Source organism: Eschrichtius robustus, chromosome 6, assembly GCF_028021215.1.
Source record: "Eschrichtius robustus isolate mEscRob2 chromosome 6, mEscRob2.pri, whole genome shotgun sequence".
Classification (NCBI taxonomy): Eukaryota; Metazoa; Chordata; class Mammalia; order Artiodactyla; family Eschrichtiidae; genus Eschrichtius; species Eschrichtius robustus.
This window is the reverse complement of record NC_090829.1, coordinates 66,471,119-66,481,213: the sequence shown is the minus strand read 5'-3', so window position 1 is coordinate 66,481,213 and position 10,095 is coordinate 66,471,119. Positions and strand designations below refer to the sequence as shown.

The window sequence follows — 10,095 nt, the reverse complement described above, 5'->3', positions numbered from 1 at the left end:
TTTCCCCAGCTCTTCACCTGGTGGGAGGTGCTCACGGAGGGCAGCCGCTGCTGGCCGCGGGGCTCGGAAAGGCAGAGGCCGGGGCTTGCTCCTGCTGGCTGGGCGGGGACCTACACTTTTGGCCCCTGGCAACAGGCTGGACCAAAGACTTCAGTTTCTGGTCATGAAGCGCTCAGGTGGGGGGTTTTGGATGGACCTCTCGCCTCTATCTCTGGCCGGTTCCCTCCTCTTGCTGTTTTTTTTTTTTTTTTTTTGGTTGTTGTTTTAACCAACTTCATTCACTTTATTTCTCACTCAGAGCTCTAGGCTGAGCTTTAGATGAATGACCTCAGTTATAGCCCTTCTGACACCAATGTATGTGTCCTTTCCTCCCCTGGGCCTTGGAGATTTTGCCCTTTCTGTGAAGTGAGAAGGCTCAGCACCTCCTGGCTTCATAAACAACTTCTCTCTGCTGGGGTCCAAGGACAGTACGGAGGCATCTGCCTCAACTCACGCATTCCTCAGCCTTGGTGTCTTTGGAGACTTTCTGCTGTCTGCTGTGTGATGGACAGACATCTACAGTCTCAGAAACTTTATGCATTGATACGAGCCAAGCCAGTCTCCATCCCTGCAGAAGTGTTCTTTGTCCCAAGAACTCTGTGTTGGAAGTCAGCCACCTCCTCCTGTGTGACCTGGGACAACCATGACCTCTCTGGGTCCCCTTCCCAACCACTCCTGAGGGGATTGGATTAACTAGATTGTTTATGATTCCATAATTCAGACATAAGTTCACCCTAGCTTACTTTGACACCCCGTTTCATTTTACCTCAGAAAACCTCAAGAGCCAAGTTTGATTGATGAGAACTAAGAATGGTGAGGACAAGTGTGGTCCTGGCCACCGGGGCAGAGGAGAAAGTCCTCACTCCCCTGTCCGCGTTCCTGGGTGGCAGTGGCAGTGGGGTGGGGACATGAGGCAGAGCCTTTGCTGCGCCCTCGGGCCTCTGGCTGGACAGTGGTGTCCCTTGGCAGTGCCTCTGCAGCAGGCTCCGAGCACGTGCTGGGAAGCCTGCAGGAGCTGACCACCCAAAGCCCCAGAGAGAGCCTCAGAAAGTCACACCGCCCTCTGCCAGCCACATGGACTTGCAACTCAGGTTTCCTTTGAAAATGACTTTAAAGGACTTGCCAGCTCGAGGCCTCAGCTCACCCTGCTCTTTGAAAAGGGAGAAAATGATCCCTCTGATCCCACAGAAACTTGGCAGAAGAACTTACAAAACAGACAGCTTCAGGAATGACAATTCACAGGCCCGAGGGAGGCTGGCCCCAGGGCCGATTTGCTCCCCAAGGGCCTCTGAGATTGTTTACGTATCATTACTGTTTAATAGAGGGGCTGGGGCAGACAGTGTGGGTGGCATTCAAGTTCAAACAAAAGGAAAGATCAAAGAGTAACTGCAGCCAATTGACAATCAATAATAAGTAAAAGGCAAACATCTCTAAGCAGATAAGCTAGGGCAAAGGGAATATAAAATTTTTATTACAAAAGCGTGACATGAACACAACTTTTCACAAATGCATAACTTACAAAACAGGGTGCATGATGTTTTTCTCTATGTTGTGGGGTTTCTAGAGGAAAGGTTTCTAAGGACCAGAGTGGTGGTTGGAGGGTGGACCTGGAGAGGGGGGTCGGTTAGAATCAATTTAGGAGCTGGAAGGGATGGGGGATGGTAAGGATTACCTAGCTCAAATCTGTCCTCAACCCATGAAGGGACTGAGATAAGAAACTAGGGTGGGGGCTTTCCGTCCTAGAACCATGGCCCAGTTTGTCCGTAACCCCGCGGAGAAGGCCCCGGCGCTGGTCAGCGCTGCTGTGACTTACTCGAAGCCTCGATTGGCCACATTTTGGCACCATGCCAAGGTTGAGCTGGTTCCTCCAACCCCTGCTGAGATCCCTACAGCTATTCAGAGCTTGAAAAAAATTATCAATAGTGCTCAAACTGGTAGCTTCAAACAGCTCACAGTTAAGGAAGCTCTACTGAATGGTTTGGTGGCCACTGAGGTGTGGATGTGGTTTTATGTTGGCGAGATCATAGGCAAGCGTGGCATCATTGGCTATAATGTTTGAAGACCAGTCTTTGCTTTGTTATTTGGGTGTTCTTGGACCATGTGTGAGCAGACTGCTATTTGAATAAAATAAGACAATGTGTCAAAATCAGTGTTTCTCTGTCAAGCACTACATGCAAGGTCACAATTTCTCTTGATATTAAGTTGGGTTGTCCTTTGCTTTAATACATGAATACAGCTCTAAATGCATGTCTTTCCTTAGCCTGCAATTGGAAAGGATAGATATGAATATACCAACCTGGTGCATGTATATATGAGGATAGCATTTTACTTTGAAGGCTTGAAATAAATGATATTTAAGCTTAATTTTAGAAAAGTTGGGGAAAGGCTTTGAGAAAACAAGAACTTGTTCCAGTAGGAGAAAAATAATACCATGTGCCAAACGTGGTATATACTAGTTAAATCACCTAGTATAAAGAATACAATTTGGACTGTTTTTCTTTGCTAAAATCAGAGAAAGACCCCTTTGGCAACAGCTGTGTCTGTAAATGTAGGGGTACTTTTTGTCAACTTGAATATTGCTTCCCCAAAAGAGACCAGCCGGGTGATATTCTGTGTGTCTTTGTAACATCTTTAACACTAGGACAGAGAATGAAAGAAATGACCTATGTTTTTAATCTAATTTTGGTATGTTATTAATCTGTCTTTTTTTTTTTTAAGGACCTATCTTTACAAAAATAAAATATCCTATAGATACTTAACAGGATTATAGTTTAGTATCGTCCATGGGTCAAAATAGTATATTATGTCCTGAAATAAATACAAGTGATTGGTATCAAAAAAAAGACACTAGGGTGCACTGGGGCAGAGAGTGGAGGGCAGTCTCCTGCCCCTGACCCCACCCTGAGGGAAGGAAGCACAGTCACAAATGTCCTCATTTTAGAAATAAGAAAACTGAGGCAGGGACTTGTCCAAGGTCACACAGCTAAGAAGTGGCCAACTAATCTGAGTTCACACAACTGCTTGTTGGTAGAACTTCAATCATTTCCTTTTCTTGGGAAAAATGAGCTATTTCCTTTGGAATCTGGGTTCCCATTCCTCTGTCTGTCACTCATAGTAGTATATTTATTAAATGTGGTAATAACATCTTGCATTTGTGAGGTGCTTCTGATTTTCAAAACACCTTGGTATCAATGATCACATTCAATCTCACAACCACTCCTCAGAGTAGAGGTGACAGAGGGATGGAAACCTCAGAAACTCCGCAACAGCAGCAGTGCCAGGAGTTACAATGGAACCAGGGGCCCATAATAACGCATGAAACTACACCTGTACACAGAATTTTCTGAAAGAAACTGCCTTGTCCCCAGCCCTGGAGGAAGAGTCAGACCTTGGGCAGCCACATTTCATACCATGTGACCTCCCTCCCTGACCCCTGATTTGTCTAAGGATGGACACTGGATCCCACAGGCAGGCCTGTAGCCTATCACAGCAGGTAAAGTGCTGCCTGAGAGGGGGCGCTGATGAGCTGGGCTATGAGATCCTGTGTCCTGGGGATTTGTAGTGAAACATGAAGATGACCAGCCAGTCCAGTGTTTCTCGAATTTCGGTCCTTTATGATCCACCTTCATGATTTTGCTGTAACATCATACCTTGAATATTTATGCACTATTTTTCTTTAAATTGACTCACTTTTAAGATATGGTTCTCCCCATATAAATAAAAATAGAGTTAGTATTCAAAATAAAAATGTTCACTCATATGCCTTCTAGAAATTGTCTCGTATTCTACCAGAGACATGCTTTGCAAAACACTAAGAGAAATGGGATAAGGAAGAGAAGGAGAATGATGCAGAGAGAAGCTGACCCTCTGGAGAGAAGCTGGGTTTCATTAATGGCACCACAGTGAGGTCCCTGGAGAAGGCTTGCAACTAGAAGGCCCTTCCAGTACCACGTTCTAGGAAGCTTGCCATTGATTGGGGGATTCTGGTTTCAGAATTCTAGAAGATTCCATCCCTTTTATAACCGCTCCATAATAAGGTCTCTGCCTCTACTCCTATATCACCCACCGTACTTGGTCTGGTCTGTGTGAGTCCCTGCTTCCTGGAACTGAAAGAGCACAATTTACACAGGTATCCAGTTGAGGTGTCAGCCATCAGGAAGGCCCTTCAGCACTTGTGTTCAGGCTGAGGCATGCTGTGATCCCTCCCAGGGAAGACACAAAGAGTGGTCTATCCAACATACTGCAACCACATGGAAAGACCGTGTTCCTCCTAGCCTTCAAAGCAGTGGCAGGAGGCTTCTAAAAGGCACACAGCAGCCCAGCCCTTGGTGAGTGCAAGGGACATAGTATCCAGGGCCACGCACCTTCATTGAAGGAGGAGAAAGCCTCAGTATCACTAAGGAAGTGGCTTCTAGAAAGGCAGGCACTGAAGCAGGAGGGTCTTGGAGTCTAGGAAGGGCACTCAGTGGGGCTTGGAGCCCCTGGAAAGCTGTCTTACCCCTAAGCCCCTGGGGTCTTGCCCTTTTATTAAATGATTCTGACTCACGTAACCTCAAGGGACTGGCTTCTCAGTACATTTAAGAGATGAGTTTCCTGGGTCTCTCCTCCCTTTTGTACTTCGAACAGGCAGGTTGGTTAAATATCAAGCATGCTTAGAATCAGAATCACGGAATAGCATGACTGCAGGGGCCTTAGTGATTATGATGCTAGTCTACAGGTGCAGAAGCCATGGGAAAGGCGACATGCCTAAGGTCACACCCAGAATTTTTATCAAAGAGGTCCTGACTCCCAGGTGGTTTGTAACATGGTCCTAGCCTCCAGGGAGTGTGCGGTCACTCTGGGAAGACAAAACATGGACAAATATGGAAGTAAAATCACAAAGAGACACAAAGAGACATACCATTGTGGCTACAAGATGATGTTCTTGAGGATTCGGGGGCTTTGAGCAGGGGGACCTCAGATGGCAAACTGCTCTTTCAGGGCAGCACAGGGGTAGCTGGCCTGCGGAGCTGGGGGCTGGGCGGAAACACTCCCAGGGCTGGCAAGCATCTCCCTCCTTTCTGTGGGACTGCAGTGCCTCCTTCTGTCTGAAAAGAGCTCTCCTCCTCAATGTCACCAATAGGAGCCATTTCTGGAGGTGGTTAAGTGTGCTAGGGCTGCCTTAACAAAGTACCGCAAACTGAGTGGCCAGGACAACAGAAGTGTGTTGTCCCACCATTCTGGAGGTTAGGAGTCTGAGATCAAGGTGTTGGCAGGGTTGGTTTCTTTTGAGGGCTGTTGCAGCATCTTATTCCAGTCCTCTCCTTTAGCTTCCGGTGGTTTCCTGGCCATCCTTGGGACTCCTTCGCTTGCAGAAGTGTCACCTTGATCTCTGTCTTCATCTTTACCCGGTGTTCTCCCTATGTGTGTGTCTCTGTGTCCACATTTCCCCTTTTTATATGGATACCAATCAAATGGGAGTAGGCCCACCCTAATAACCTCATCTTAACGAATTATATCTGCACGACCCTATTTCCAGATCAGGTCACATTCTGAGGTCCTGGGGGTTAGGATTTCAACATAAGAATTGGGGGGGGGAGGGACATATTTCAGCCCAGGACAAGAATTGTCTGTGGGAGGGGGTTGGTGAGATGCTCTCAGGAGTGGCACCACCCTCACCTCTGCTTTGAGCCTTCTCCCGGCTGTCTAAGGTGAAGGGAACTGAGATTTGGAGGGACTTCTTGACTCCAGGCACCGGGCTTTGTACCGTGGTCTCAGTCATGTCACAAAAAACCACTGGTGGCGGGGGGCTTACTTGACCTCTTCAAGACGAAGAGGCCAGGTCACTTGGCTGAGGTCGGGCAGAGCCTCTTCTGTTTTCCCTCTAACCAGCTGTGTCTTTCTTATCAATGAGAGGTGGGGGGGGGGTCTCACCTAGAAGAGCACTAGGGGACCAACTAACTATCCGTTATGGAGAAGGGAGAAACCACACTTCCGTTATGGAGAAGGGAGAAAAATCTAGATCCATGTAGATCTCTATGGAATAGGGATCACCAAGAATGTGTATACAGACCATTACAGGTTTGATAAAAGCCCCGTAACAGGAACAGGAGGCTATTATAGTTAATGGTATTTTGAAACGTCGTGGAGTGTTTGCACTGACCCTGGTGGTGACCTAATCCGGCTCTCTGCCATAGACAGCGTGTAATCGTACTGCTGCCTGCCCCCCAGCGACACTCATGCAGCCAGAGGGGAGAATCTCCACTCTAATCCAGCCCCTTCGTCATATATAAAAGGAAGCCAAGTGACATTAAGCAAAGCTTCTAGAAGGACTCGGACACGGCTCTCCCAATACCCAAGTCAGTGTTCTTTCCACTAAAATCACTGCCATGATTTTCTATTTCCACAGACCTGAGCACAGACCCTAAATGATTGCCTGCTTCATATATCTTCCTGTATCAAATCATTTCTTCAGTGTGACCCTTGGAGAGTGAAACTTGGGCCAAGAATTATAAAAAGGAGGAACTCAGCGGCATAGAATGAAGGATTTTCGCATAGCTAAGGACGGAATGGGCTCTGGGCGGGCTCCTGGGCGCATCCCTGAGGTGATTAAGCAGAAGCTGCACGATGAGTTGCAGTGATGTTGACTTGTGGGGAGAGTTGGTCTAAATGACTCTAAGGTGCCTTTCAAGCTTGAGAGTTTTCTAAGGTCCTATCCCATTTAGAAATTGGTTTTGATCATGGGAAGAGTCAGGAGTACGGGTCTGCTATGAATCTCAAGAGAGAAGGGCATGATCACATGAGTCTGGGGTCATTTTGTGTAGGTTGGACAGCTCCTGTACCCCTGAACTTATTCCAGGGGCGGCTTGTGTCCATCTCGTTTTTCTTGGGGGTTCACACACATCATTTGCTGAGAGTGGGACTTCACCTCATCTCCCTCTATTCCTACCTGGTGCTCCCTATCTTTCAGGCTCATAGATAAATGCATCATTTCCCAAACATACCAGGCTTCAGTGTCTTTGTATACACCACGCTTTCTGCTTAGCGTCTCATTTTTCTCCTTCTACTCTCCCCCACCCTGGGAACTCTTTAAAGACCATCCATCCATGAATTTCCTCAGCCTGGAACACTGTGAGCATCTGTATAGGTTTGCTGAATGGCGGACTGAGAGAGTGAGCGCGTGATTAAGGGGTCCAGTTGGGTTTATAGCTCTTCTGGCACCCAGATTGTTTGAGGCAGTTCTATTAGTGCAGTCTAGCAAACAGCCACAAGGTGGCAGGGTAGACCAAGTCATTAAGGCCGCAGGTGCCACTGGTTCCTGGAAAGTAGGAAGGTGTAAATGGGGTCAGGGCTATTTCTTCTAATCGGCCTCTTATGCCTTTGTGCCTGTTTTCTTCCTATAGCTCTCCTTCACCTCAGCAAAGCCATCCAGCAGAATTGGCTGGTGGCCTGTGGGATGTGATTTGAGGTCCTCTGGCCCCCAAGTCTCTCCTTCGGAGACCTACTTGAGTGTGTAAATTTCCACTCAGAAAGGAATTCCTTTGAGTTTCGTGTTTGCAGTTCTCCTTGGAAAGGAGGGAGTCATTTCTCAGGAAAAAGAGACCGATCCCTAGTAGAACCCTGGCAGGAGGCAGGGGCTAAGGAGATGACATGAATAAGAATAATTAAGTTTAGAGATCACCAGGAGCTTTCATTTCCAAGAGCTCTCTTAATCCTCTGTCATCTTGGCAATTAAGAAAGAAAGAATCCCATTTGGCAGATGAAGAATCTGAGGATAGAAAGAACGTGTGATGAGGAAGCGGTGGCCTGGAAAGGGAACCTTTGCCTTCTGACTGCGTTTGGGGGCTCAGCTCACGCAGGCAATACCTTTGTGTGCCGGCGGATGAGTTAAAAATTAATTCTGCATCATTGTGCTATCTTCATGCACCCTAGTGCATAGCTTTTCCGACTGCACAACACAGGCTAAGAAGAGAGTTCAGGATCTCAGAACTGGAATTCTCTTTGGGTTAAAATCACAAACTTAATGTAAACAGAGAAGCCACTAGGCATGGCATGGAGCTCACCCCCTATGTCAGAGCGTTGCCCTGAACTCTGAGTGCCTGGTACCAGGTGTGGACTGACTGCTTTGTCGCTCACTTTCAATGCCAAGGGCCTGGTGGTGGGGGGACCTAAGCTGTGCTCCCCTGGTCATCCTCAGTGACCCTGGGAAGTTGTAGGTGGAGGACATCAGCCAATCCCTGCTGACCTGGGCTCCACGCAGTGAGATCCAGGGCAAACTGCTCTGGCTGACTCAAGGTCATTGGCCTTGGTCAGGAAGCTTCTCCCTGGCCCTCAATTTCTGGCTCTAAATGAAAAGACTGTCTTTTCAGTCAGTCTCCCAGGCCCCTTCTGGAAACCATGACTCTGGCTTTTCCAGCCTATGTAGCTGGGAGACAGAGACGGGTGACTGCTCTCACTGGGGGTGTCCTGGGAAAAGAATTCAGGCATCCAGACCACGGAGTTCTAATTGCTGGAGGCCGGCCCTTTCTCATCGGTTGTTCCCAGTGTTTCCTGCAGCCAGTAGACCAACATTCACACACCCAAGCGCTGGGGCTTCCCTGCTCATGCCTCCTGATATTTTCACAGTTCAAGAGGGGCTTACAAACCTTTCAACTCTAACCTACTTAACAGTTCACAAGGGGCTCAGAGTTTCTATATATTTAACAATTTGTAACTTTGCTGAAGCACAATCTTCCTTTTAAAAATAACATTCATTGCTGTGTATTTAATTCTGAAATTAATACATGTTTTGAATGCAGAAAAACTTGAAAAACAGCTATGACAAAATAATAATACTAAATAACATTTATTGAATATTCACAATGTTCTAGGATCTTTTTAAAAGAAACTTTTTACTTTTAAGTAATTGTAGATTCACAGGAAGTCACAAAAGTAGTACATAGAAGTTCGTGTACCCTTCTCCCAGCTTCCCCCAGTGGTAACATATTATTTAACTATAGCACAATATCAAAGCCAGGAAGGTGATGCAGTTGGTATAACCCACAGATCTTACTCAGATTTCACCAGTTTTACATGTACTCGTGTGTGCGTGTGTGTGTGTATGTGTATGTGTGTACAGCCCTATGCAATTTTATCTCCTGTATAGATTTATGGCCACCACAACCAAGATACACAACTGTCCCATCAGCACAAAAATCCCTCATGCTACCCCTGCATAGTTATCCTCTTCCTCCCTTCATCCCAGTCTCCATCTGTATAATTTTGTCATTTTGAGAATGTTCTATAAATGGAATAGACATTAGTCTATTATAGCAATATAATATAGTGAAATAATAATAATAAATAACATTTATTGAGCATTCACTATGTGCCAAGAATTGCTTTTAGCTCTGTACAGGTATGAGCTCATTGATCCTCTCAATAACCAATTGGAGTGGTCTCTATTACTATCCCTACTTTACAAACATGAAGACAGATAATCACCCAATTTTACGCAGCCATTAACTGGCAGAGCTGGGGATTAAAATCCAGATCTGGTGCTAGAGTCTGAGGTTTTAATTTTAATATTATACTGTCTCTCTAAATATATTTAATACAAATTTTTAAAAACTAAATACAGAAAAGTATAATAAAGAAAGGACAACAGTAGCCTCAGAAAATGTCAAAGATTTGGTATCATATAGACGTTCTCTCAAAACAATGCAATTAAGCTAAAAATCAATTAAAAAAAAGAGAACTGGAAAAATTCCACTTGTCTGTAAATTAAAAAGCAAAAAAAAAAAAAAAAAACCCTTAAAACAATTCACCGGTCAAAGAAGAAGAGAGCAGGAGTTTATTCTAACAAGAGAGCTACAGGTTCACGGATAGAATGTCATGGCAGTGAAGGTGCGATTGTTTCATGGCCACAAAGGCAACACTGTGCTGCCCCAGATGGAATCCAGAAGGGCAGGGACTGTGTTTTGTTCATCCCAGTAGCCTCAGAGCCTCACTCTGCACTAATAGGAGTCAATAACTCTTTACTCATGGATTAAAAAATATACCTCACGATGGATAATACCTAGATTCCCTTAAATCTGT

General features: G+C 45.9%; 1 pseudogene; it reads left to right on the top strand.

Moving 5' to 3' along the window:
- The first annotated feature begins 1,771 nt into the window (after positions 1-1,771).
- LOC137765674 (ATP synthase subunit g, mitochondrial pseudogene) lies at positions 1,772-2,188 on the top strand (annotated as a pseudogene).
- The last annotated feature ends 7,907 nt before the right edge of the window (positions 2,189-10,095 follow it).